The sequence below is a fragment of the Lynx canadensis genome, chromosome F2 (genome assembly GCF_007474595.2).
Source record: "Lynx canadensis isolate LIC74 chromosome F2, mLynCan4.pri.v2, whole genome shotgun sequence".
Lineage (NCBI taxonomy): Eukaryota > Metazoa > Chordata > Mammalia > Carnivora > Felidae > Lynx > Lynx canadensis.
Window position 1 is genome coordinate 28,452,465 of NC_044320.2, and position 27,192 is coordinate 28,479,656.

Genomic DNA, 27,192 nt, shown 5'->3' on the forward strand with positions numbered 1-27,192 from the left:
CCCACACCTGCGCCCATAAGATGAGGCACTAACTCCAAGCTACCTGATGGGATCGCTTCCTCTTCTGGATTTTAAACATTCTATGTGTACATAGGATTTGTACATGTTCCTTCTGTCTAAGGCCTATCCCTCTGCCCACCTGCTGGCTCCTACCCTACCTCATTTATTCAGAAAACATGCTTACTGATTATGCCATTTCCAGCTTGTGTTTCACTAATCTTCCCTCCTGCCTCACAGTCTCCTCCAATTAGAGCTTTTCTTACTCTCCACCCTTAGGAGCCAAACTTCTTGACAGTGTTACCTGTATTTTTATCTCCATATTTTTATCTCCATTTTATCTCACACTGCCACTCCCTCTTCAGTCCAGGATTCCACTAATAACATTCCATGGAAACAGCTTGTACTAAAGTTATCAGTAATCTACAAATGGCTAACCTGAGTCCTGTCTTACTTGATATGTCAGCAGCATTTCACACACCCAACTCCTGAAACACAAATTTCCATCTCCATCAGAGAGCTGTCCTTGACTTCTGTATCAATATACACAACTGCCTACCTGATGTCCCTGCTGATGTCTCAAAGGCACATCAAGCTGAATTTATGCTTCCTCCAGACCCATCCCACTGTAATGTTCTCTGTTTCAGTGAATGGCTCGGTGATCCATATAGGTTTGCAAGTTATTAATCCATGAGTCTCTCTTCAAGCCTGCCTTTCCTGCACCCTACCCCAATTTTCTACTGTTACTAATTTTCATCTCTAAGCATCTATTTAGCCCATCCATATACACAGTATGTACCATATATTATGAAACATCCCTGGCAGGGTATGGGACATTACCCTACAATCAAACACATTAATATAATATTTTTCAGTGAAACATTAATTAATATGTCACTAAATGGGATAGATAATAGCTATAAATAGCTCATGTAACTTCATTTCAGGCTTTGCTGCCGTTTGAATTCAGTCAGGTCAGCTTTTCCATCAAGTATACTATAATTAGAGCTTTCAGCTATCAGAGCTGAATAGCAAAAGTGTGGGTAAGCAATTGTGAATCTGTGCTACCATTTTTCAAGAAATAATGTAGATAGTAGTTAAGAGCATAGACACTGAAGCTAGACTGTCTGGGTTCAATTTCATTTCCTCTACTAAACAGACTAAGCAGAAGTGACTTAATTTCCCTGTGCCTTAGTTTCCTCATCTCCAAAATGGAATAACAAATTACCTACCTCATAGGACTGCTATGGAGATTCAATAAGTTAATACATGTAAAATTCTTAAAACAGTGTTTAACACAAAGTAAGTACTCAATGAATATTAGCCTCCATAAAGTTCTTATTGTTACAAACAATGCTGCAGAGTTCAATGGGCTTGTATGTATGCCACTACGAATACTTCCTAGAAGTAGGGTTATTGAGTCAAAGGAAATGTCATTTAAATTTTATATAAATAATAGAAATTGCCCTCCCCCAAACTTTAAACAATTAATAATTAACAATTAAGTCCCCAAAAATGGTATATGAGCTTACCGTCATCCCAATATCCTCAAAGCACTGGGTCAATTCAACCAATTTTTGAAAATCTAAAAGATGAAAAAATATCTCATTGTTTTTATGATTCCTTTAATCACAAGAGATCCCTTTAAAATTCCTTTAATTATGAAAGAAGAACAGATTTCATATATTTATTAGCTATCTGTGTCTGTTTTCATGTCTTCTGCTCATTTTTATTTTTGATTCCATGACTATTTATTTGATATCTAGTCTGCTAATTTTTTTCAAAGTTTATTTACTTTGAGAGACAGAGAGCAGGGGAGGGACAGAGAGAGGGAGAGAGAGAATCCCAAGCAGGCTCTACACTACCAGCACAGGGATGTGGGGCCTGAACTCACTGAGCGCAAGATCATGACCTGAGCTGAAATTAAGAGTCAGATGCTCACCCAACTGAGCCACCAAGGCACCCCATATTCTGCTCATTTTTAATTGTGATACTCCTGAGGCTTCTTTCTTTTATTGAGATATAATTGGCATATAATACTACTTTATTTTCAGGTAGTTTGATTCATAATGATAACATAATGACGAAACCTAATGAATCAGTATCTTGACATATTGCAAAATGATCACCACAATCACTAAACTAATTTAAAACCTCTTATTAAAGAAATAATAAGAAACTAAGATGTTCCCTTTATACCCAGATGTACATAAGTATGTGTGTGTGTATTTATATAGAAAATATTTTTAGTATGTTCTATGTCACCCATATGAGTTGTCCCATACCTCACTAGAATGATCCTGCCATGGAAGCCCTGCCATGCTCCGTCACTAAGTAGGAGCAGCCATCAGGAATCATGGTCTCCACGCAGACACAGTGTAGACTCCCCAGGCAGCAGCAGAGGCAGCAGTCCGCTATGCTCCCTGGAGGAGAGCTTAGCAGTACGTTCTATAGCTACCACAGTCAGTCCACTTTTGTATCTTACAGATCTCTTCTCCATGAAGGCTCCTGTGGATCTCTACCTCTGAGGAAGTTTAGTGGAATAAACTAGAACTTCAGCATGAAGTTTGGCATAGGGCCACAAATGGTAGTCATCCTTGTCCTCCTCCACGTTTCACTCCCTGCACCTTAACCTATTGTCTTAGGAGGTATGGGTGTCTCTCCTGGTAGTGTGACCCAGAACCTCCTTCCTGAGGGGTGTGAGCCCTTATCACTCATGCTTTTTTCAGGTTACACTGTTGTAACATGTTCATTCATGGTTCCAGTGGGTTAAGGGAATACCAACAGGTGCCCCAGGATCACCTGAGTGCCACACATATACCTGCTGTCCCATTGTAGAAAAGTGCCCTATATCCTCCCACTGACCAATGTTATTAACCCCTGTCATGATGGCAATCCCTTGCCTCTGGTCTCTGGGCAGAAAGAGTTCAAAGTGCCCTAATAGCAGATGAAGCTTGTAGTTCAAGGAGACGCTTGCTGTGTCCCCTACAAGAGTAAGCCTGCTTTGGGAACTAAGATCTTCAATGAACCCTGGAGTTACAGGGACACAAAACACAAAGTCCCCAATGGGCCATTAGAAATGGTGGCCTTTATTCCAGGACCCATGTATTCTTACGAGGGACACAGCACCATATGGAGGTCTCTGGTTTGACAAATGTATCTTGAAAGATGGTATCCCATTCTTTCAGAGTGTTACCTCTGAAACTGTGCCTTTGGAAGGGTGTTCTAGCTGCTTCTGCATATGACAGAATATATGACACAAATGATGTACCCCATGGACTTACTCCTCCCCTGAACTGTAAAGTGTTGTGTGTGGGATTCAATGCCTATGGATCATTCCATAGCTCTAAGATAGTAGTGCTGGCTGAGGCTCTCCAGGCAAGAAAGGCAAATTTATATCCAGATTATATATATCTACCACTCTAAAGGCAAACTGCTGGCCATTCCAGGACAGAAGAGTCTAATGTAGATGATTGCCATGAGGTGCCTTTTAGAATCATGTCATACGGGGGGCTTAGCATTGACCCTCAATTCTTCCAAGCCTCTAAGAGCCACCTTATCAGTGAGTTTGTCTCATCCCCTGTAGTCTGGGCAAGAGATTTAAATGCCTGGTCCAGAGCAAGTACCACCAAATAAATGAATTCCTGCTGGTTCTATTTTATATTCCAGCTCCTTGACAAATCACCCTGGAAATCCAATCCCAGGCATAATACTCTGGCTCCTGCCAGTACATTATAGCTAAGTCTTATAATGCCTCCAGTATATAGTTTCTCCCTTATCAGGCCCACCAGCTGGGATTTGCTGGGATTTAACTTTAACTAGTCTGGAAGCCAGGAAAGTAACTAGGAACAGTTCCTGAGGGGGACACTTATCACCTTACATTTGGCCTCTACAGAGTCTTCTAGCAAAGGGTGGACTATTTTTCAAGCTATGAGGATTCTAGAGAATTTGCAGAGCAAACCTCTTTCAGAGTATCAACCCAAATATCAAATGCTTCAGAGGCCAGAGTCCCAATGCAGAACACTGAACTTAGCGTAACAGACCTGTCTTAGATGATGAGCCTTCAAAAGTCTCTGCAGCTCTGTGACTATCAAATCTGCATTTTTGTTATACATCTGTCTTTGATCTACTCAGAAAATGTAACTCTTTTGTAAGCTACCAAGGAGATCCCCTGGTTCCCACACTTCACTCTTACCAGCTCTCAGTTTCTCGTTACCCCTTGGCAGGATGGCAATCCAGTGCTGCCATCATTGTAAACATCCCCCACATTTCTTTCAAATGTCTGAATCCTCACGTTTTTATGAGAACACTGCCCTGTACTCAGACGTCTTACCAGGTTACCACTGGTAGAACATTTAGCAGGTGGCATCTTCTTTGCTCACTATGTGCTTAGTGACTTAGTCCCACATCTTCATCCTACCACCTGTTTCTTATTTTTATTTTTTAATTAATTAAATTTATTTAATTTTTTATTTTTGGAGAGAGGGAGAAAGCCAGCAAGGGAGAGGAGCCGGGAAGAGGGGCAGAGGGAAAGAATCTAAAAGCAGGCTCCATGCTCAGCATGGAGACTGATGCGGGGCTTGATCCCACGACCCCAGGATCATGACCTGAACCAAAATCAAGAGTCGAAAGCTCAAGCAACAGAGTCACCCAGGTGCCCCCTCCCCACCATCTGGTTTCTTAAACTGCATTCATAACCACTTGTGTTATGTTAGGTCCACTGAAAACCATATATCAACATGAAATATATACATGCAACAGATTTTTGTGGGGAAGGAGACGTCAGACCATGACTCCTGTGAAAAAAGGTAGGGAAGAAGGACAGGGTGGGAGGAGTCATTGATAGCAACAGTTTGAAGAAAGATGGAGTCCAGCAGATGGGGAGTTCTTGATCCAAAAACATATACGAGGAGCCCAGTGTCTCTTCAGAATGATTTTGCTGTAGTACCTTCCCCATACTCAGTCTTCGGCTGAGAGCAGCTCACAAGAAGTATGGCCTCAGCACAAAGGCAGTGTTGGATCCATTGGGACAGCAGATGAAGCTATCAGTCAATTCTGCTCCCTATAGCCGGAGACCTGAGCAGCAAATTTTCGTGACCACCACAACTGTAATTCTACTCTACCACAGTCTATGAAAAGTTTAGGATTCCTAATTTAAAAAATATAAATAAGTATGTTTAATCAAATCTTTATTTTAAGAAAGTTCTCTAGGTCATTAGACTTTTAAAGCACAACTTCCTATCTCTCCTTAAGAACAGAATTTCTGTGTTTCACGGCAGTAATTTTTCTCTCCTCTGAACACATTTTATCACAATTATATTTTGAATTATGGAAGTTAACCATAGCTTAACTATAAGATTAGTGGATACTTATTGTACATGTTAGGAGTCAGGACATGTTATTAGAAAACCAAAAAGTTTTCTAAAACAAAAAAGTAATTTGTTATCCTGATTTTCTAATAATGGTAGAAGTCCGCAAGACCCACTGAGGGCTTTCTTTCTGTTGATCCCCCACTGAACCCAGATCAGTGTTCATCACTAATCGATTGCCTTATTGAATTCATGTATTGAATTGAAATCTCTATTTGAATTTTGAATGGATATGTTACTAGATTTTTCTACATTCCCACTTCTTTTCAGTTTCAGGTGCAGCTGACACTATATACTTAGATGGCAGTGGAAGCACTATTTATAACAGCTGTTGTTTTTCCTATTAATGCTTTTTAAATTGGCTTCTGTTTCTAGATTGACAACCTCCATTACAGCTCAGGTTGTTGGGGATTTGAATATAAAAGTCACTCTGGTGTATAATTAGCATACTATACTACCTCTGGGAAGAAGGTATATTTCTGATAAACTCTTATTTTCTGCTAAACTTCAAATGAACTCATGTCATGGGAAACACAGCCATTGAGGATTTTTGTTTTGTCAGAGATCTTACAACCTTAACAGTCCTTTGTAACCTTAATGCTCACTTACTCATAATTGAAAAGGCTGCTTTATTTAACATCCAGTGACCAGAAACATAAAGGGAAACTATATCTTTTTGGTTGACCCTTGGAACTATTGCACACGCAGAAAGCACTACTGGTGCCCACCCAGGGCCCTTTGCCCATTCTTCAGCCGCTGTGAGTGCTGTCTGCTCATGGTTTCCAGCTGTTGCCTTCTCTGGAAACTTGTCCTCAACACATGGAAGCAGACTCACCCCAAGAGTTACACCCTGCCTCCCCACTTCCTGCCCCCGTGGGAAATCCACAAACAGTGACTGATGCAGGGGTGCAAACTTCTAGTCTCCTTTCCTCAATGCAGGACAACCTTTGCAATGCAATTCATGCCCCAGCCTTCCCTCAATAAATCACTTGCCATCTCAGACTGCATCTAGGGAACCAGACCTAACAACACATAATATGATAATTTTAATAATTCCACGAGCTTTAAATTTGATTCACACTTTCTTTTAAATAACATGGTAAATTTACCAGCAATATAGTTCTAGAAAAAAAAAAATCAGATTGTGGAAAACTTAGAGGGAAGAAATGCAAACCATTGCAGGTAAATTCACTTGCAGGCCTTGGCCAATGTGCTGCTGCACTTTTATAGCTTAAACAACAACAACATCAACAATGCATCAAATATAAACATCTCCATTTCCTTCTACATGTGAAGGAAAGATTTGGATAAAGACCCACACAACTTGCTATAGAAGCCATCTTGTTTTCAATACAAACAATTTTGTGTATGGATCACCGAGTAGTGAAAGGAAGACACCAATCATTGGAAAAACACATTGTTTCAACAAAAGTGGAAGAATGGAAGTAAACTTCTCTTACAAAATGAAGTTGCAACAAGAATAAGAGACAATCATTAAAAGCTCCAACTTATCGGGGCATCTGGGTGGCTCAGTCAGTTAAGTGGCCAACTTTGGCTCAGGTCATGATCTCACAGGTCCTGAGTTTGAGCCCCACAACAGGCTCTGTGCTAATGGCAGGCAGCCTGTTTCAGATTCTGTGTCTCCCTCTCTCTCTGCCCCTCCCCTGCTGGTGTGCTCTCTCTCTCTCTCTCTCTGTCTCTCTCAAGAATAAATAAACATTAAAAAATGTTTTTTAAAAAGCTCCAACTCCTCAAAAAGATATGGGAGACACTCAAACTAGTAAATAATGAAAACAGAGTATTCTGAAATCAGGAAAGATTTTTTGATGAAAAGCATGGTTGCTAATTCTACATCTAAATTGAGACCACCTCGGTCCAATCATAAGAAATGTATTAATCATGTCTTTTTATTTCCTTTTTTTGATGTTTTGATATTTAAAGGTTTTACTAACCCTAGAGGGTCCCCCTTCCAGGGCTGGTCAATTCCTAGAGATAAATAAAGGACTCCCCTTCTAGTGTACCTTTCATATGAAAACCAACCAACCCAGAGCTCATATCCCCACCACCTCCTCTATCAGGCTCTCATACCCTAGACCACTGTCCACTTGCCCAGTCATCCCAGGGCCAGGTACCAGATAACTGGAGACAGGCCCTATGCCCCAGAGTCCACTGAAATTATTCCAAAGAGCCCATCCTGAGCCTGCTTCTCCTGCATCCCGTTCCTTTCCACAGAAACCACAATAATTTCTCTTGCCCATGTTTCTTCCCACCCCACCTCTTAGACTTGCTTCCCCTGCTTCCTGACCAACTGGTGCTTCCTGCATCGTGTAGCCAGCACTCCCTGGCATGCCACACATTCTATTTCCAGGAATCTAATAATAAACCTCTTCCTTCATAGCAGTCATTTCCATGTCTGCATATCTTACCACACCTGATTAAAACAAAACCCCGGCGACACGTAAAACAAGAAAACATCAGAAAAATCCCAATCGAAAGACATTCTGCATGATACGGGTCTACAAAGTACTCTTCAAAATTGTCAAGGTCACAAAAGACAAGTAAAAACCACCAAACTGTCACAGATTTGAGGTGCCTAAAGAGGCATAACAACTAAATGTAATGCAGTATCATGAATTGAACCTTGGAACAGAAAAAGAATATTAGTTTAAAAACTGGAGAAATTAAAATTATGTCTATACCTAGTTAATAGTATTTTCCCAATGTTAACTTCTTAATGTTTATAAATGTACTATGGCTATGTAAGCTGTTAACATCAGTGGAAACTCAGTGAAGGCTGTACAGGAACTCTCTGTTACTATCTTTGCAACACTTCTATAATCTAAAATTATTTCAAAATGAAAAGACCAAAATAAAAAAGCTAAAATTAAAAACAAAAACTAAATTAAGTCAAAGAACATCTTGGATGCAGTAGAAAATGAAATTACTGACAGAAGAAGCCAGAATGATTCACTCGGAGGTCAAAAGAGAAGTATGCAATATTAAAATATGCAAAAAGTAAAAAGACAAAAAACAGAATAAAAAAAGATAAATTCATAATATTAATTACAAAAGGAGAGGTATGAGAGAAAAAATAGAAATTATAACAGAGGAGATACTTGAATTTCAAGTAATGCATATAAGTAATTACCAAGGAAAATTAATGAAAATAAACACATTTGAGAACAATTTTAATTCCAAGATCAAGGAAAATCTTTGCATCCAGGAAAAACATGACAGAACAAAAGTCAAACTGACCTCAGATTTCCAAACTACAGCATTAAATGCCAATGACCAAAGATTTTGAATAGAAACGTTCATGGACAATGAATGCCACCACACCAAAGAGAGCTATAATAGGTGTTAATAATTATATATACATATAATATTATATATACCTAATGTACTCAATATATATAGCATATGTATAATATTTTGTATACATAATGTACTCAAAATAGAATTTTTATGCAATCAATATATAATGTTAGTATTAATAAATTAATTTTTCATACCAAGTCTTTGAAATGTGTATTTTATACTCACAGTACAACTCAGTTCAGATAGCCACATTTCAAATGCTTAATAACCACACGTGACTAGTGGTCACCATGTTAGCACACAGACCACAACATAAGAAACTATCATGGTGACCTGAGAGTAGAAAGACACTTCTTTTCTTTATTTTTTAAAAATATTTTTATTCTTTATTTATTTTTGAGAGAGAGACAGAGTACAAGTGGGGAGGAACAGAGAGAGAGGGAGACACAGAATCCAAAGCAGGCTCCAGGCTCTGAGCTGTCAGCACAGAGCCCAGTGTGGGGCTGGAACTCACAAACTGAAAATTCATGACCTGAGCCGAAGTCAGACGCTTAACCCACTGAGCCACCCTGGTGCTCTGTAGAAAGACACTTCTTAAACAGACTCCAAAATAACTAATCATGATAGAAAGATACATAAAAACTAAGGAGGGCACTTGTGGTGAGCACTGGGTGTTGTATATAAGTGATGAATCACCAAATTCTATTCCTGAAACCATTATCACACTGTAAGTTAAGTTAACTAACTAAAATTTACATTATTTTTAAAAAATGAGAAAAACAATAATAAAAGAATAAAGATACAAAAATTACATTTAAATTAATTTTTTCATCAAAATTAACCATAAGAGAGTTAAAAGATAAGCCATGGAGTGGGAGAAGGTATGTGAAACACAGTCAAGTGTTCCCCAGCCTATATAAAGAATACACAAATCAGTAATAAAAAACAAATGAAAAAGTATAATCTCTCAATACAAAAGAAAAAAATCAAGACTATAATTTAATTATAATTAAATACTATAATTAAATTTAATTTAAAAGGACTATATTAGTCTACTAGAGCTGCCATTAACAAAACACTACAGGGGCGCCTGGGTGGCGCAGTCGGTTAAGCGTCCGACTTCAGCCAGGTCACGATCTCGTGGTCCGTGAGTTCGAGCCCCGCGTCGGGCTCTGGGCTGATGGCTCAGAGCCTGGAGCCTGTTTCCAGTTCTGTGTCTCCCTCTCTCTCTGCCCCTCCCCCGTTCATGCTCTGTCTCTCTCTGTCCCAAAAATAAATAAACGTTGAAAAAAAAAATTTAAAAAAAAACAAAACACTACAGACTGTATGGACTAAGAAACAGAAATTTATTTTCTCACAATTCTAGAGGCTGGGAAGTTTAAGATCAAGGTGTTGGCCAATTCTATTTCTGGTAGGGGTCTCTTTCTGGCTTGCTGACAGTTGCCTTCTCATGGTGGAAAAAATGAGAATGAAAGAGGGAAAGAAGGAAAAAGAACATGCATCAGTTCGAGCTAATTAACATATCATCTCCTCACATAGCTCGCTTTTTGTCTTTTCTTATAAGAACACTGATCCTATTGGAACAAGGTCCTTTATGACCTCATCTAACCTTGATTACTTCCATAAAGGCCCTGCATTCTCCAAATACAGTCACAATGGGAGTTGGAGCTTGAACAGGTGATTTGGGGGAGGGCATAATTTGGTCCATAGCATTCTGACCCTGGACCTTCAAAATTCGTGTCATTCTCACACGCAAATACATTCATTCCCTCCCACCAGCCTCAAAATTCTTAACTGCTTTCCACATCAACTCTAAATTTTTTTTAACATTTATTTATTTTTGAGACAGAGAGAGACAGAGCATGAACGGCGGAGGGTCAGAGAGAGAGGGAGACACAGAATCTGAAACAGGCTCCAGGCTCTGAGCTGTCAGCACAGAGCCCAACGTGGGGCTTGAACTCACAGACCATGAGATCATGACCTGAGCCGAAGTCGGATGCTTAACTGACTGAGCCATCCAGGCGCCCCTCAGCATCAACTCTAAAGTATGATCGGTCTTATCTAAATATCATCTAAATCAGATATAGGCGAGACTCACTGAATAATTTCTCTTAACGCAATATTCCTCTCTACTATGAGCCTGTGAAACCACACAAGTTATGTGTTTCCAAAATACCATGGTGAGACAGGCATGGGATAGACATGCCCATTCCAAAAGGGAGAGATAAGAACAAAGAAAGGGGTGGCAGGTCCCAAACAATTCCAGAACCCAGCTAATTCCATTAGAACAGAATGGGGCCCTGAAGGTAAGCTGTGGACAGAGGCTTGTTTGTCACTCACAGAACAAAATGACTCCTTGGTTATGATTCAAAAAACAAGGAAATCAATTCAGAATTACATCAGAAGCACATTATGGGTCAGAACGTTGCAGATTACATGCATTGCCCTCATGGAAGAAGATGAAGATGCTTACAAGAAACAATTCTGTCAATATATAAAGAACAGTGCAGCTCCAAATGTAAGAGAGGAAATGTATCAGAAAGCTCAGGCTGCTATACAAGAGAATCCAGTCTATGAAAAGAAGCCTAAGAAAGATGTTAAGAAGGGAAAGTGGAATCATCTCAAAATGCTTCTTGCTGAGAAGAAAGACTGAGTAGCTCAGAAGACCAACTTCCTCCGAGCTCCGGAGTGGGCCTCTAAAAGCTAAAAAACTAAGCTGCAATTTTCTTTGAAGATTTTTTCAGGTAAAGACAATAAATTTATTGAACAAGTAGCTTTAAAAGATAAAAAAGCAAATTCCATTAGATCTTAAGACTTAAGAATTGTCCCTCTGGCTCAATGTCCCACCCTCCGGCTCACCAGTGTGGCAGCATTACCCCCACAGCTCTGTGGGGACAGCAGCATCTCTTGGGCTCAGTGGGGCACCTTGGCCCAATGTGCGAACCGTGTCAGTAGGGCTTTCTGAAACAGGAAACAGCCAGCTCCCTAGGTCTGTGATGAGTGGCAGCTCGGATGACCTCTGTTGGTCATTCGTCCCTTCCCCTGGGGCAGGCACATTCACAGCCAGATAGCTCTATGGTCCGGTCCTGTAGAATCCAAGACATCGGACAGCTTTCCTTCACTCCATCCCGCTTTCTCTCTCCCCTTTAGTTCAAACTGGCAAACTGGCAGAATCTCTGCTGGTATAATTCCATCTCTATTTCTGGCTCCTGCGGAGATGGCTGATTAAGTCCATGAGTCACACCCATGATGTCCTTATCAGATGGGTTTGTCCACACCTTTACAGTTTTCATCACAACAAGCTTCCTCTTTTTTTGCAATACGGAGAGACTCAAGAGAATTTTTCAAATCTTTAAGTTTGGTTCCTTTTTGATCAACAATCCCTTCCTCAATTCATGTCTCTTTTCCTGCTTTTTATTATAAGCAGTCAGAAGGACCCAGGCAGTACCTTCAACATTTTGCTTACAAATCGCCTCAGATAAATCTCCAGTTTCATTGTTCACAAGTTCTATCTTCCACAAAACAGTAGAACACATAAGTCAAGTTCTTTGCCACTGTATCAAGGATCGCCTTTCCTCCAGTTTCTAAGCCTGTTTTTCATTTCCATCTGAACTCTCACCAGAATGACCTTTAACGTCTGTATTTCTACCAACCTTCTGTTCAGGATTATTTATTTATTCTCTAAAAAAGGTAGAGGTTTCCTCTGCAGCTCTCCTCTTTTCTTTCTGAGCTCTCACCAGAACGACCTTTAACATTCATATTTCTACCAACAATCCCTTCACAAAAGCAGGAAATCTCTGCTTTTTTTAGTGTGTACTTCAAAATCCACTTCCACTGTTCCAGCAGCACCCTACTTTTCAGTACCAAAATCTGTATCAGTCAGTCGAACACCACAAATCAGGTAGCTGGACCAAAAGAAACTCATTTTCTCACAGTTCTAGAGGATAGAAGTCCTTAATCAAGGTGCCAGCTGATGCACTTCCTGATGAGACTGTCTCCCTGGCTTGCAAATTGCCACCTTTTTGTTGTGCCTTCACATGGTCTTTCCTTGGTGCACGTGGGCAGGGGGAAGAGAGCCAGAGAACTCTCTTGTCTCTTTTTGTAAGGACACTGATCTTATCAGATCAGGGTCCCCCACTTATGACCTCATTTAACTTTATATCCAGAAAAGCCCTATGTCCAAATATAGTCACACTGGGGACTGAGCCTTCAATATATAGTCTGGAGAAGAACAAACATCCAGTCCATAAGAAGGACACTTCAAAATAGAATATCCAAATGGCAAATATGCATATGAAAATGTAATCAGCATCCTTTATCTTCAGGGTGATATAAATAAAAACACAATGAATATTGCTATATACTTAGCAAAATGGCTAAAATGAAAAGGAAAGAAAATAACAAATTGACAAAGATATGCAGCAACTGAAATTCTCCAGCACTATAAGCAATTGGAATTCTCTTTATAGTATAAATTATTACAACCTCGTTGAAAAATATTTTAGTATCATCTACCAAAGTTGAATATATTACATAAATCGGACCCAGAAATTCCTGAATCATACATTTAACCAAAAGGTGTAAGAACTATTCATAGCAATATTATTAACAATAGCTTATTGACATGATGACATAAATTCATATAATAGTATACCACAGAGCAATGAAACTGATCAAATTACTTGTTATTAGATCAAGTTTCCAGAAACAGACCCTGAGATAAGAATCCAAGCCCAATTCATTTATTTGGAAGTTGAATTCAGGAAACATTACTAGAGAAGTGCAAAAATGAGACAGGGAAGGGAATGTAGCCAATAAAAGGTACATTGGCCAGAAAGAGCCAGTTACTGTTGTGAGTAGGTAAAGCTTATTCCTCCTGGAGAACTCTAAGAATCGGTATAAGATACATGCCCCAGAGTTATTCCACCCAAGGAGTGAGAGAGTTTGTTTACACACAAGCTCCTGTCAGTCACTGACTGAGATTTGCAGGAGAGTTAAATCCACAGTAATCTGGACTTCAGGTCCTCAGATGCCAAAGAAAGTGTTCAGGCAGGTAGGACTCTGCCTCCTTCACTACAGCGGTAGGTCTTAGAGAATGTGCATAGAGTAATAATTACAGAGTCTGCCATACTTCTGTCGTGCATACCACCACAGATGACTCTCACAAATATTATCGTGAGAAATGAAAGCCAGAAACAAAAAAAGTATATACTGTATGTTTCCATTGATATACAGTTCAAAACTAGGCAAACTAAAAGTGTTAGAAGTCAGGATGGTGGCCGCATTTGGGGAAGGAGAGAGGGGAGACTGGAAGAGGGCACAGAAAGACTTGGGGATGTTTACAATGTTATGATTCACACTATGGTAATTCATTGAACTATATGCTTATAATTTGTACACATTTCTGTGTGTATGCCATTCTCTGTTTAAAGTTTGCATGTTTTTTTTGTTCTGTTTTTTAATAGAAGAGGAAATAAGGTCAGTCTTTCAATGCAGGCTGCCCCTATAATGGCAGTCATCTTCAGATGAACATTTGTATCTCAAAATAATGTCTGGAAATGGAGCTCCCAATCAATGCTTCTAGCTTGTTCATCAGAGATAAAACTTATGGGGGAGAAATATGACATCTAATTCCTATCAAATCCAACAACACAAAATATATTTTGTGTTGCAGTGACTGCAGTGACTCCTGCATTGTAAACAAGAACAAGGAAACCATGGGCTCCTTCTTTCCACTTAGGCGGGTGACTCCTCTGCACAAATTAATGTGAATTTCTTGTTTATTGAGTACTTTTCATCTTTGAACTATGTGTCTAATTTGTGAGACATAAGTTATCAAAGAAAGTAGTAAAGATAAAAAGATAGGTATAGGAAGATTTCTCTCCCAAGGTGCAATCTGCCAATCAAAAGTGCAACTGATTTGCTTAATTTTAAAGCTTTACTTCTTTCTGCAGGACACAATATCAATAAGGAACCTAAAGCTCTCACGTTTCTAGCTGAAAGGAAGAATGTTTAGCCTCAATTCGTAGCTATAGAGATTAAGCCATATTTATTACACAATAGACACAAGCACCAGAAGGAGGAAGGTATCATGGAGTCATATACTCCTTAGTCATGTTCAGCATCCAATACCACACAAGCTGTTGCAACCTCTTGCTATGACAGAATCCTCTGATTAATCTGATTTCAGTTTGTCATATAGAGCAAATTCTAACATAATCCTTGTACCTCCCGCCAAAGCTGAACTCATCACCAAATATACTACTACTACTACTACTACTAATAATAATGTGGAGTAAAGTCTTAATTTATTGTGAGTCAGAATGCCACAATTCTGGAGAACAAGGCACTGGTACCGCAAATGTCAAGCAACTAATTTCAAATATCCTTCTACATTCTCCCCACAAGTTCAAAAATCAGTTGATCAGCCTGGAGCTGTCATAAATTTCCTGGAAAAAATTAATGGCTACCTTTGCAGTAATAAGATTAAGAAGAAGAAAAATAGCTGACAATTTCTGAGAATTTAGGAAGTGTTAGGCGTGATTCTCAGTATTACACATGAAATAATTCAGTTAATCCTCACAACAACTGTGTAGAATTATCCCCATTTGACAAAAAGGAAATTGTGGAGTAGAGATGCTCAACGACCTATGAAAAGTCAGAATAAGTGACGGAGACAAGGTTCAAACCCAAAAGCCTGGCTCCAGAATCCCTGATCTTGACCATTATACATGCTGTCCTCAACTCTTCATTTGAAGAGTGACACTGAACTCAACCATTATACGTGTTGTCCTTCAACTCTTCATTTGAAGAGTGACATTGAGGACATATGTAAGCAAGCTCTGAAAAGAGAAAAATATTGAATATAAATTCATTTCCTATTCCTCTTATTTTGAAAATAAAGCAAAAGGGGTAAACAAAGAGCTAGAGAAAAATGAAAGAGGGCTTCTTATTATCTCATCCTCTGTACAATTTTCACAAAAGTTCCTGCTAGTCATCTCAGGTTTGTATTGAATAATCAACTTTTTCCAAAACCTCTTCCACATACAAGTGTCACTCAATTAGGTAAGGTAAGAAAAAAAGGTAGACATTCTAAACCCTATTTTGCAGATAAGCAATGTATCCATATAAATATATAGACAGAGATATAAGGAACCTAAGATCTCAAATCCACATTGTCTTTAACCACACATCCCTCCATAAAACACCTCTCGATGTGTATGCATAAAGACCAAGGAGAGGTAGAGAAATACTTATTACCTGGGGTTTTGATTCCAAACTCTAATTTAGTTACCTAATATATTGGCTGGACCACAAAGAAAACTACATTTGCCATAGCAGGAGGTAGACCCACTGCTGGAAACTAAATCAGGCTGAACATCCTTCTTCATCCTGTTACCACTAAATTCACAACCGAATCTTTGATCTTACATTGGATGACAAGGTGTATTAGACTGCCTCCTTATGTTACCATTGCTCTTATACAGTCCCTGGGACCAACGAAATGTGAACTACCATCTTTCAAGACTTTATTTATATCTATTTTATAATACCTTCCCAAAATGTGCCAAGATAGAATAATTCAATTAAACTTATCCCAAGGTCATTCTTTTAAGTTGAGAATTCACCTCATGTTCTACTTCCCTGCTAAAAAAAAAAGCTCAACTAACTTCCCCAGCCAATCTTAGCAGACAGGGAGATACAATGTGAGCCAGCTGACAGAAAGCCCTAAGTAACTGGATGCCTATGAAACAAAATGTTCTAAACTTTATTCCTTGCTGTAAATTTTTTTTTTATTTTTTTTTTCAACGTTTATTTATTTTTGGGACAGAGAGAGACAGAGCATGAACGGGGGAGGGCAGAGAGAGAGGGAGACACAGAATCGGAAACAGGCTCCAGGCTCTGAGCCATCAGCCCAGAGCCTGACGCGGGGCTCGAACTCACGGACCGCGAAATCGTGACCTGGCTGAAGTCGGACGCTTAACCGACTGCGCCACCCAGGCGCCCCCTTGCTGTAAAATTTAACCATGTAATCTCTTTTGTATGATCAAGCTCAACTTTATTTATATAGAGAATAAAATCTAACTGTGGGCTTTGTCTATAATTTCAAGGTATCTGAAAGAATTACCTTTCATTTCCTCTAATAATATATAGGTATATCTATCTATCTATCTATCTATCTATAGAGAGAGAGATATCTCAATAATATATAGATATCTCAATAATAAAAAATCAGTATAAGTTTTCATGTGATGATTTCTGCAAACTCTATATACATCCCAACAACATGTTTAAATAGGTGTTGTTATCCTTATTTTAAATTTTTTTAATTGAGAATCAAAAAGTTCAAATTACTTATAAATCCATACAACTAATCTCACGTCAAATCTATTAATTCCTTTTCATAATGCTGTCTCAATCGAGCAACATAATAATCCCTTTATTTACTCAGTTACTTATCTCTCCTCCTCTATTGAATCAATGAACTGAAAAACATATTCCCAACCACAATGTTATAAATGGAAGAAGGCCAGCCCCTCACCTTTGTGGCATCTAAAACACTCTAGGAAACAACAGGAAACTAGATTTAGCTGTTTTCATAGCAAACATAAAAACTATAATAATATTCTAAATTTTGAAAATGCCCAATAAGAGGATACATGTAGTTTTTTTTTAATTAGTTCTAATCTGTGATTTCAGATTATTCTTTCAACCAGTATTCTGATGTTTTCCGGTTTCTTAATAATGAACTCTATTTTAATATTAGGAAGTTAATTCATTTTTTAAAGTCAGTTTAATTTAGTAAAGAAACTCATCACAAGTTTCCATTTTATCCTGACTCCATTAATGACTCATTTGGGGTACTGTATAGGGCTTTTCCATGAAATATCATTTCCTGTGTATTTTATAGGGCCAAGAGTATTTCCCTCAGTGACACCTAGTCATTGAACATTTCACTTCCAGTCTTGATAGATCATCAGTCTTCCAACTTAGAATCTTCCAGCTCTGGACTGATCTTCAATGTCAAACTCTAATGACTTTACGTGGGTGGTTTTCTTCTTTCAACAACAAGGAGTGTATTGTTCTTAGACTTAGTTTTACATATGCTCTCATTCCATCTAAGACTTCTGAGTCAAGCTAAGCATCTGCATTTATTCTCTAGTCACAAAGTGTTTCAAAATATGAAGATGACTCAAATAAGATAATATCTTTATTCTCTACATAGCTACCAATTTCTGTCTAGGTAGTATAAAGATTCACCCTTCGTGGCCTCTAATGCTTTTTGAAAAAAAATAAAGTATCAATATAGAGGAAGCACTTTCTGTCTTTAAAAAGTATTATCTAACTTGTAAATTGTAATGTTCCTTTGGGAATTGAAAAAGAATTGGGGAGTTTCCAAAATCCCACTTAGTTTGAGAAGTAGGCAGTGCAAATCTACTCTCTTAAATGGAGTATTTGGACATGAATTTCCTTAATTGAAGGTCTATATCCAGGACATATTAAGAAGGGACTGAAGTTTGATGACACAATACTATACTCTCCAAGAAGAAACTTCTAATTAGAAATCACCCTACAGGTAAGAGGGGGCTTAATTATTTTGAATCCTGCTCATTTTATGATGTCCCAGGATGCAATTGCTTTTCTTAAATCAGTTCATAAAGTCTCCTTCAGCTTAAATTTGGTTAAACCAGTTTTATTAAAAAAAATTCAAAAGGTGATTTCATACGCATAAAGTTAATTTTAATGCATTCTAAAGCTCTCCTAATTCATTCCAAATTTAGCAACAAAAGTAGAGCAATTCTATTTGTGAAGGCTATTTTAAAATGTAGTATAGTATATAGTATCTAAGAATATAAAATTTTTTTTTTATATGGTTTTTTTTTTCAATGTTTATTTATTTTTGGGACAGAGAGAGACAGAGCATGAACGGGGGAGGGGCAGAGAGAGAGGGAGACACAGAATCGGAAACAGGCTCCAGGCTCCGAGCCATCAGCCCAGAGCCTGACGCGGGGCTCGAACTCACGGACCGCGAGATCGTGACCTGGCTGAAGTCGGACGCTCAACCGACTGCGCCACCCAGGCGCCCCAGAATATAAAATTTTAATAAAGAGTCAAAACAACTCTATTGACATTTATGTAGGTCCCGTATAATAAGTATTTTCTAACTAAACAAATAAAATGTATTAGCTCTGAAGAGTTTCTCCCAGTAATTATGAAAGAAATGGAGGAAATTAAACTCCCCAGTTTTAGAGTGGGAGGAATATATTGTTCTTGGAAATTGTCCATCTTCTTCCTGCTGTTCAATTAATTCCCTACTTTCTTTCACTTTTCCTATCTTCTTTTACAATATTCATATTTTCTTCATATAAGTTATCTTGTTCTCTCTTTAGTTCTTGATCTTTCCATAATCTGTATGTTTGGGAAATGTAGACTTAAGCTTCATTAGTGGTTCCAGGTGGAGATTTTGTTGTTACTTAGAGACGCATGGTAGAATGTTATATTTAAAGACAGATGGCAACAATCATATGAACACTCCATGTGGCTGGTTCTCTGTATCCATCAATTTGCAGCTGAGGAGGCTAGTTCAAGCATCTGCAATAATTGGTAGAAGAGAAAATAAAAATGGAGAAGACTAGACATTTTCACTAATTAAAGATGTGGTTTTTATTTGCTCTGACATCAAAATATACTGAATTTGAAAGTTCTTCAGATGGCTGTGGTGTAAAGCACATCTACAGAGAAGCAACTATTTTGCAAATACATATTGCTTATTTCTTCAGAGTAGAAATTTTAACTGCGAGCTATGACCATATACAGCCATCTTAATGCTTTATGGTTCTGGCAAATGCAACTCCCTATCATATAGGATTGCTTCACAGCTTGACTACAAATGTGATAGGTTAAAAACCAATAATATCACTCAGAGACCCTCCCTTCTAACAGTCATCATCTTCATGTTAAAATTTTGCTACTGCTGTTAGATGTATATTTCTACCCCTCAAGACCATGTGCCTTTCAAAAATTCAAGAATCTAATCCAAGCAAACAAACTTCCGTTATTTCTGAGACTTACCAAATTTCACTTCATCTTCAGAATTCTGTTCCATCTGTGAAGTCCTAACTACAAGCAAGGCCTCTCCAACAAAGCTTCTGCTCCAGTTACCAGACTCGTTCCAAAAATAGGTAGGTTTCAAGAATCACTCACACTGTAAGTTGAGCGATCCTGGATCCTCCAGCCTGGAGTGCAAGAACACATATACTCACACAAAACTGTAAGGACTAATTGTAATTTGTACCAAATGTAGTCTGGTTGTAATACACTAAGTTTATACACAGACATATTAGCATGCATTTATACACACACACACACACACACACACACACACACACACGTAAGGGGTCAGTTATTGTCAATTATTTCAAAATCCTTTTTAAAAAAGGAAAAAAGCTAACTTTAAACACTGTGGCAGACACATCCAAAGGAAACCCCCAGTAAGTCATTTTAGGATGTATGGTCCACTCCTCACTTGAATAATCCCTTCCCCTTCTGTGTGGGTGGGACCTATGACTAGCTTCTTATCAATAAAATATAGCAAAGGTAATGGATGCTATTCTCCTAACTATGTTGCATAATGTGACCAAGTTGATGGATGTCACTCCCATGATAACTCTTAACCAACTGAATTAATTAAGTCTCCAGGTACAATCACAGGTCCAACTGACACTTTGATTTCAGTCTGGTTAGACCCTGAACAAAGGACCCAGATAACACATGCCTGAGTCCTCACACAGGAAAACTGTGAAATAATAAATATGGGATGTTTTTATCTCCTAAATGTGTGGTAATTTGTTACATAGCAATAGAAAACTAAAACATATATGTACATAAACTCATTTTGAATTATTTTATGACAACTTTCTTAATTTTAATCTTCTTAATTTAAAGATCTCCCTGCATATCAAACATGTTTTTAAAACACCCACATCACACACTAAGAATATTTTTGCTGTGAAAGTTTTAGAAAGTATTTTCATAATTTTATGTATTTGAGGACAAATATTCCATCTTTCTTATTATTATTCTATCCTAAGATATAACTGTTGGGTGAAGTTGCAGCCAGACAAGTAATGTGATGTTATGTTTTGTGGATATTTCATTAAGTATTAATTCCTTTTGACTCACAGAGGTTTCTTTCATATTCTAGAGCTAATAGATCATTTTTTAGGTGACACATTTATTTGTGGATCTTCTGAAAGTTTATAGCCCCAGGAACCGTGCCTATATTACCTAATAGACAAAATGGCCCTGCACACACACAAAAAAAATTCTAAAAATAAAAGACAAAGTTGAGAAATTCAATTTTCATTCTATTTCAGTAAGGATTTAATGAAACTTTTAGCAAACTTTGGCTGAGCAAAAAATTTCCCTGATAGTTCTGTTCTTATCCTCCTTTTTTTTCATGGTCTGATTTGGTGTCCTTGGCAGATCTTTTGTGTTCCCTCTTGATCTTTGTCCTATGCAGGTTTGTACTGGAATGATAACACAGTTGCAAAGGCATTTCATTCTTTCTGAATATCATGCTCAAAAATCATCTCTCTAAGAGTTTTTATGAACAATATGCTTATAGCTCCAGCTGCTCCCAGTCCTATTAGTTAACACACAGACCTGTTCGAACATTAAAGGGACACACATCTTGTCTCCTTCAATTCTCTTAAAAATCATTGCCTCAGGGAGCCTGGGTGGCTCAGTCAGTTAAGTGTTTGACTTTTTTTTTTTTTTAATTAATTTATTTTGAGACAGAGAAAGAGCAAGTGGAGGAGGGACAGAGACAGAGAGGGTGATAGAGAGAATCCCAAAAGTCTCAAACTCAGGAACCATTAAATCATGACCTGAGTCAAAGTCAGACACTTAACCAACCGACCCACCCAGGTGCCCCAAGTGTCTGACTCTTGATTTTGGCTCAGGTCATAATGTCATGTTCTCGTGAGACTGAGCCCCATGTCAGGCTGTGCACTGGAATTCTCTCTCTCCCTCTCTGTCCCTCCCCTTCCCCTTTGCTTTTGTGCTCTCTCTCTCTCAAAATAAATAAATAAACTTAAAAAAAAAGAGAGAGAGACAGAGTAGTAAAGGTATTTGAAGTACAACTTGAAGGAACAAACCATGGCAGAAGATTGCAAGAAAGTGCCAGAAGGTATTTGTTACATTCTAAAAAAGGATGGCTGGATATGTTTCTCCATATGTCATTAAGAGGCATGCATTTCTTTTGGTTTTAATACCAAGTCACATATGGAGACAAACACTGATATCATTTTGGGCAATAGAGACAAGGGGTGGCAAAACATCTCTATCAAATTTTCAAGCAAAGATATGAATAATAGGGTCTTAAAACACCTAATTTTCTTTAAATTGCATACACTCTTGATAAAGATTAAATATTCTACTACATCAAAAACCTTTGATAATTCTACAATAATATCAATCATTTGTCACATTATTATAATTGGCATGAAAAGGCAGGATAGTGTAATGACTAGTCAGCATGAATACTGGAATCAGATAAATGTATTAGCACCTCCGTTTACCAGTGGTGAGCCCCTTGATGAGCTGATTAAACTCTTAAAGGCTTAATTTCTTCATTGGTAAAATATGGGAAATAACACCATTTTCATGGTGAAGAATAAGTGACATATCATGTAGGGTTTTTCATAGGTCCTAGTACATAGTAAGTGTTCGATATATATTAGCAATTATTATTATATAATTCAAATATTCTATCTTTTTTTTAAGTTTATTTATTTATTTATTTTGAAAGAGAGAGAATGAGTGGAGGGCAGAAAGAGAGAGGGGTGGACAGAGGATCTGAAGTGGGTTCTTCACCGACAACAGAAAGCCTGATGTGGGGCTCAACCTCATGAAACCACAAGATCATGACCTGAGCCAAAGTCAGACACTTAACTGACTGAGCCACCCAGGCTCCCCTCAAATATTCTGTCTTATAGGAGAAATTACATTTTATATTTAGATACAACCTCATTCCAAAAATCATGTCATTTTCAAAATACATGTAGCATATGAAGAGGGTAAAGTGAGGAAATCATGAAGAAAAGGAAAACACAGAAACAGTAAGTTAAAGATAGTTGTGAGGTTAAAATACATGTCATAAAGTCATACAGACTTTGCTAAATATGAACCATGGATTTAACTCAGAGCTGCCTAGAAGCCAGTATGAGGAGGAAAACACAACCAGTTACATGACTTTTAAAAAAACAGAAAGCTGTGTTTAAAAGAAACCCAAATAATCTGAGAAAAATGTGTCAACTCTTTAGGTCCTCATAAAAAAGGACACTATGTGAGGTGTAAACAATTTCCTCTATTACTTTTTTACACTACAACAAATAGGAAAGAGTTTTGATTTTCTTATAATATCCCTCAAATTTGGTTACTGGAATACCATTGAAATGCAGTTTAGTGAAAACAATTTTTAAAAAGTACAGCTTGGATGAATGACTTTCTGGTGAGAAACAATACACCAGTAATTAAATCTTAGTAATAACCAACTTTGGGTAGTACTTTGAAATTCATGATTATTTCTATTTCCCAGAGCTAGGTGTAACAAGTATAGTCATCCTCATTTTACAGATATGGAAACAGGTAGACTCCAAACAGGCTCAATGATTTGCCCAGAGTTATGTAGGAGAAAAATAACAGAGTGGAGACTGTTTCTTAATCTCATGGCCCTTTCTTCTCTAATCCTGTTTCCTTTTCACAGAAGCACTGTTATGAAATGGCCAGACCATTGGCAAAGCACAGAAAGGACTCCAGCCTCTGTGTCTCGGGGACAGCAACCCTCTTCGACAGCCTTGTTTTGATGTACAAACACCAGACTGGAAAGTCTCCATGAAGCAGAGCTGTTTCTACGATAGTAAAAACTTGGAGGACTTCCCAAAGGTCATTCTTATAGTGCAAGTCACTTATAAGCCATAAGAAAATAATGATGTTTTTTATTTTCATAGCACTTTACATTTCTCAAGCACTTGCATATAATTGTAGTTTCGTAGCACCGGCCCCTTTAAGCAAATCAATGTATTCACAGCAATGACATGTGCGTCAAGCACACCTTTTGCAGAAAGCTGCAGGTGAAGCAAGAAAAAATAAAATCTGATCATGGGCATTCTGAAACGAGATCTTGCACAGAAAAACCATAATTGGTGAATACATGGCACAGAAATTACTCACATGTTGAAATAAAATAGTACATAGCGCTTTACCAGTTTGTAAGCTGATAGTTCATAGCGTATGAATGAAGAAGTGGCAGGAGCAGGCAGAGTAAAATTTTAAAGAGGAAGAAAAGCTAATAACCCGAGTTCAGACCTCAAAAGAGATAAAAGATCCCAACTGCAGCTTGAAAAGTTATACTGCTTGTTTTAAATGCAGCCCACAACGAAGGGCAAGATCGGGCTTTAGGGAAAATATCTGCTACATTCTTAAATTATGGAATATTCTGGTTTCCACAGGATGCAAATATTTGGTCTGTCAATAATTAACTTTCTGTGTTTCCTATAGGCAGTTGGTGCAGGGATAAGAGGTGGTGTGTGAAATTCAACAGTTACTAAAATTGAGCATCTTGGAATGAAAATGGGCTTTTAAATTTTATTATCTAATATAGTTCTGAATATGGCAATGACCTAAGGGTTATGAATATGGAAAACGTCTCATTTTGAATCTAACATTTTGATCCTAGCATCTCATCTTGTTCCCCGAAAATAACATAATCAGGTTGAAAAAATATATGCAGAGCAAAGATTAGCCAATTTTAACTAATGCTTTCTGGAAATGGCGCATAGTGGAAAAAAGGGGATTTCATCATCTGGGTGACGTGTGCCTGGTGACAGAAACCTGACTTCTCTGATTACCACAGGCTTCCATCTGGTGGCAAAGCAGGCTCCTTCTTCATCTTCTTTGGCTGAGATCTCAAACCAGTGTCTTTTGGGAAAATGTCTTGAAAATAAGCAATCCACCAAAATCATTACCTCTCAGAATAAGACAAGGTAAAAATTTTCTTTATAGTCAATCCAATAACAATGACCTTTTTTTTTTTAATTTTTAAGTTTTCAAGCAAGAAAACAGAACTGCTACTAAAATTGTGTCTGGGAATTATTCTTTTGCTATTCAGGGTGTAGGCTTAATTTAAAAAAAAGATAAGCTGAGTTTATACTTAGACAACATTTAGCAAAATATGTACTCAGCATATAGCAATTACTCATGATAATTAGCCTTCAGTACCAGACCTCGGTCCTATATTTAATATGAGGTAATAGGAATATCATTTGTTTCCTTTTTATCCTCTTCTCCTGCTTCATTCCTTTGTTCCTTTTGTTTGCTTTATTTATGAACATAGTTATGTAATTAACAAGAAGTAAATTTATAGAAAATTTAATTGTTTTTAATCTAAAAATCTGGTTCCAGAGGTGATAGAAAAGTTCATTGAAACACATTTGGTTCATTTTTTTACTCAAAAATCATTTTGGCTGCCAAATATTCTTTCGACATATGATACGACTTCTTTGTCTAAATTCAGGCTCTGCTCCTATGATAACTTAACACGATGCCTTCCTTTTCCTGCCACTGAAACAGGTGCTGGGGATGCTTTGTATGACTGTATCCTTGTCCCCACAGCCCCTTGACTGGAATGATGAAGTGCAGGTGACAACAAAGAACTGAATGACATTCTCTAGACTTTATTTCATTGGAATCAATAGGAAACAATGGCAGTAAAGGGGAACATATTTACCCCACTTCTAGGTTCTGAGGTAAGAAAGTTAGAAGAAAACACCTCCTCCATTTAAAAGGATTGAAGGAGGTAAGTGACATCAAGGAAGAGTTAGTTTCTATTAGAAACATAGAAATAGTTCATGTTAGATGTCTTGAGGCCAAGGGATAAGTGAACACCCTCTCAGAAGACTTTGATCAGAACTACCAGTCCCTGAAGGACCTCTTCCCTCTTAACAGTGAAGCAGTATTGCAGTCTAGGAAGAGGCAAATCCTCATGGGGTGGGAAGCCAGGATTTACCTCTTTCCTTATTGCGCATGGTATGGTGACTGAAGAACTTACATCACCGAAGTGGTGAAAGAACTAAATCATTGCAGAATGATCTACTATGGTATTAACATACATATTATTTTCACTAATACAGGGTGCTCAAAACAATGAGTGTTACTGTTTCCTTCCCTTTCTCCCAAAAGTTACCAAAACTTGCCCCTCTGCTCTGAGTTCCACTATCTCAGAGAATCTGATATTTGAAAGTAAAATCTTCTGTGCATAAGGAATAACCCCTTGCCCTGGGCTTAATTTTAGGTGAAGACCCTTGGAGTGAACAGGGATAAAAGGCTGGTGCTGGTACTAGAGACCAGTGAAAGAGAAGTTGTCCTAGACAGGGTAGGGTCTAGGGACTTGGGGAGATAACATACATACAGAGATTATCTCTGATGGATTATCCTTATGGAATACTGATGGAGTCCAAACACTGATCAGCAAAGGTCTTCAGTGACCAGGCCTATGGTCCATGGACAGGATCTCTAGGGAATGCACTTCTGAGCTTACAGAGAGCATCAGTGCTCTCTGAAGGGAAAAATGGAAAGTAGCTCTTGCAGAAAGAGGAGCTATAAGAACTGGGAGGGCCATTCCACCTCCCACATCTTTCTATATGCACACAAGCATCCTTCTTTTCCCCCTCCAAATTTGGAATCCAAGGAGTGAGAAGACACTAAAACATATGACTGAGATTTAATTTCTCACCTCCACAGAGAGTAGGGGCATAGAGATTCTATTTGACTTAAAAAATTAAACCAAAATAACATTTCTTGTGCTGATGTGTGAGGAGGAAATACTTACCTATTACACATATAAAAAGTCCCTGCAAGTTATTTATGTTGGTTATTATTTCAACTCCTCTCAATCTCCCCAGGTTGCTATCAAACCAGGAGGTACTTAAAGTCTACATGTGCCAGTAACAGTGCATATATTATGTGATTTAATCCTCCCAACTTCCCTAAATAAGTAGCATCTCCCCCATTTTTTGAATTGAAAAAATGAGCGCAGACAGATTAAGGAACATGACCAAGACCACACAGATGGTAGGATGCTAACTGGGCTTTAAGTCTAAGGTTGCCTAACGCCAAAATTCATGCTCTTTTATTTTGCTAGGCTGCTACAAGAAGAGTATGTGAAAGCATTTTTTAATGCATAAAATGGTACATAAATGCAAGCATCATTATTATGTTAAAGGCTCTGGAGATCAGAGAGCAGAGGCACAGTATTCTCAAAGCTTTTCTCATTTCCAGGAATAACAAAGGTACCTGTACTTTTGAAGCACATAACTTTGGGAGTAGGATGTAAAGAAATTATATCTCTGTCTTAAAATATTATCATGTAATGGTCAAATGTCAGGCATTCGGGTAGGCTGTCATTAAAGTTGTTTCAAATCTTTTTTAAATTTAGTTTATTTAT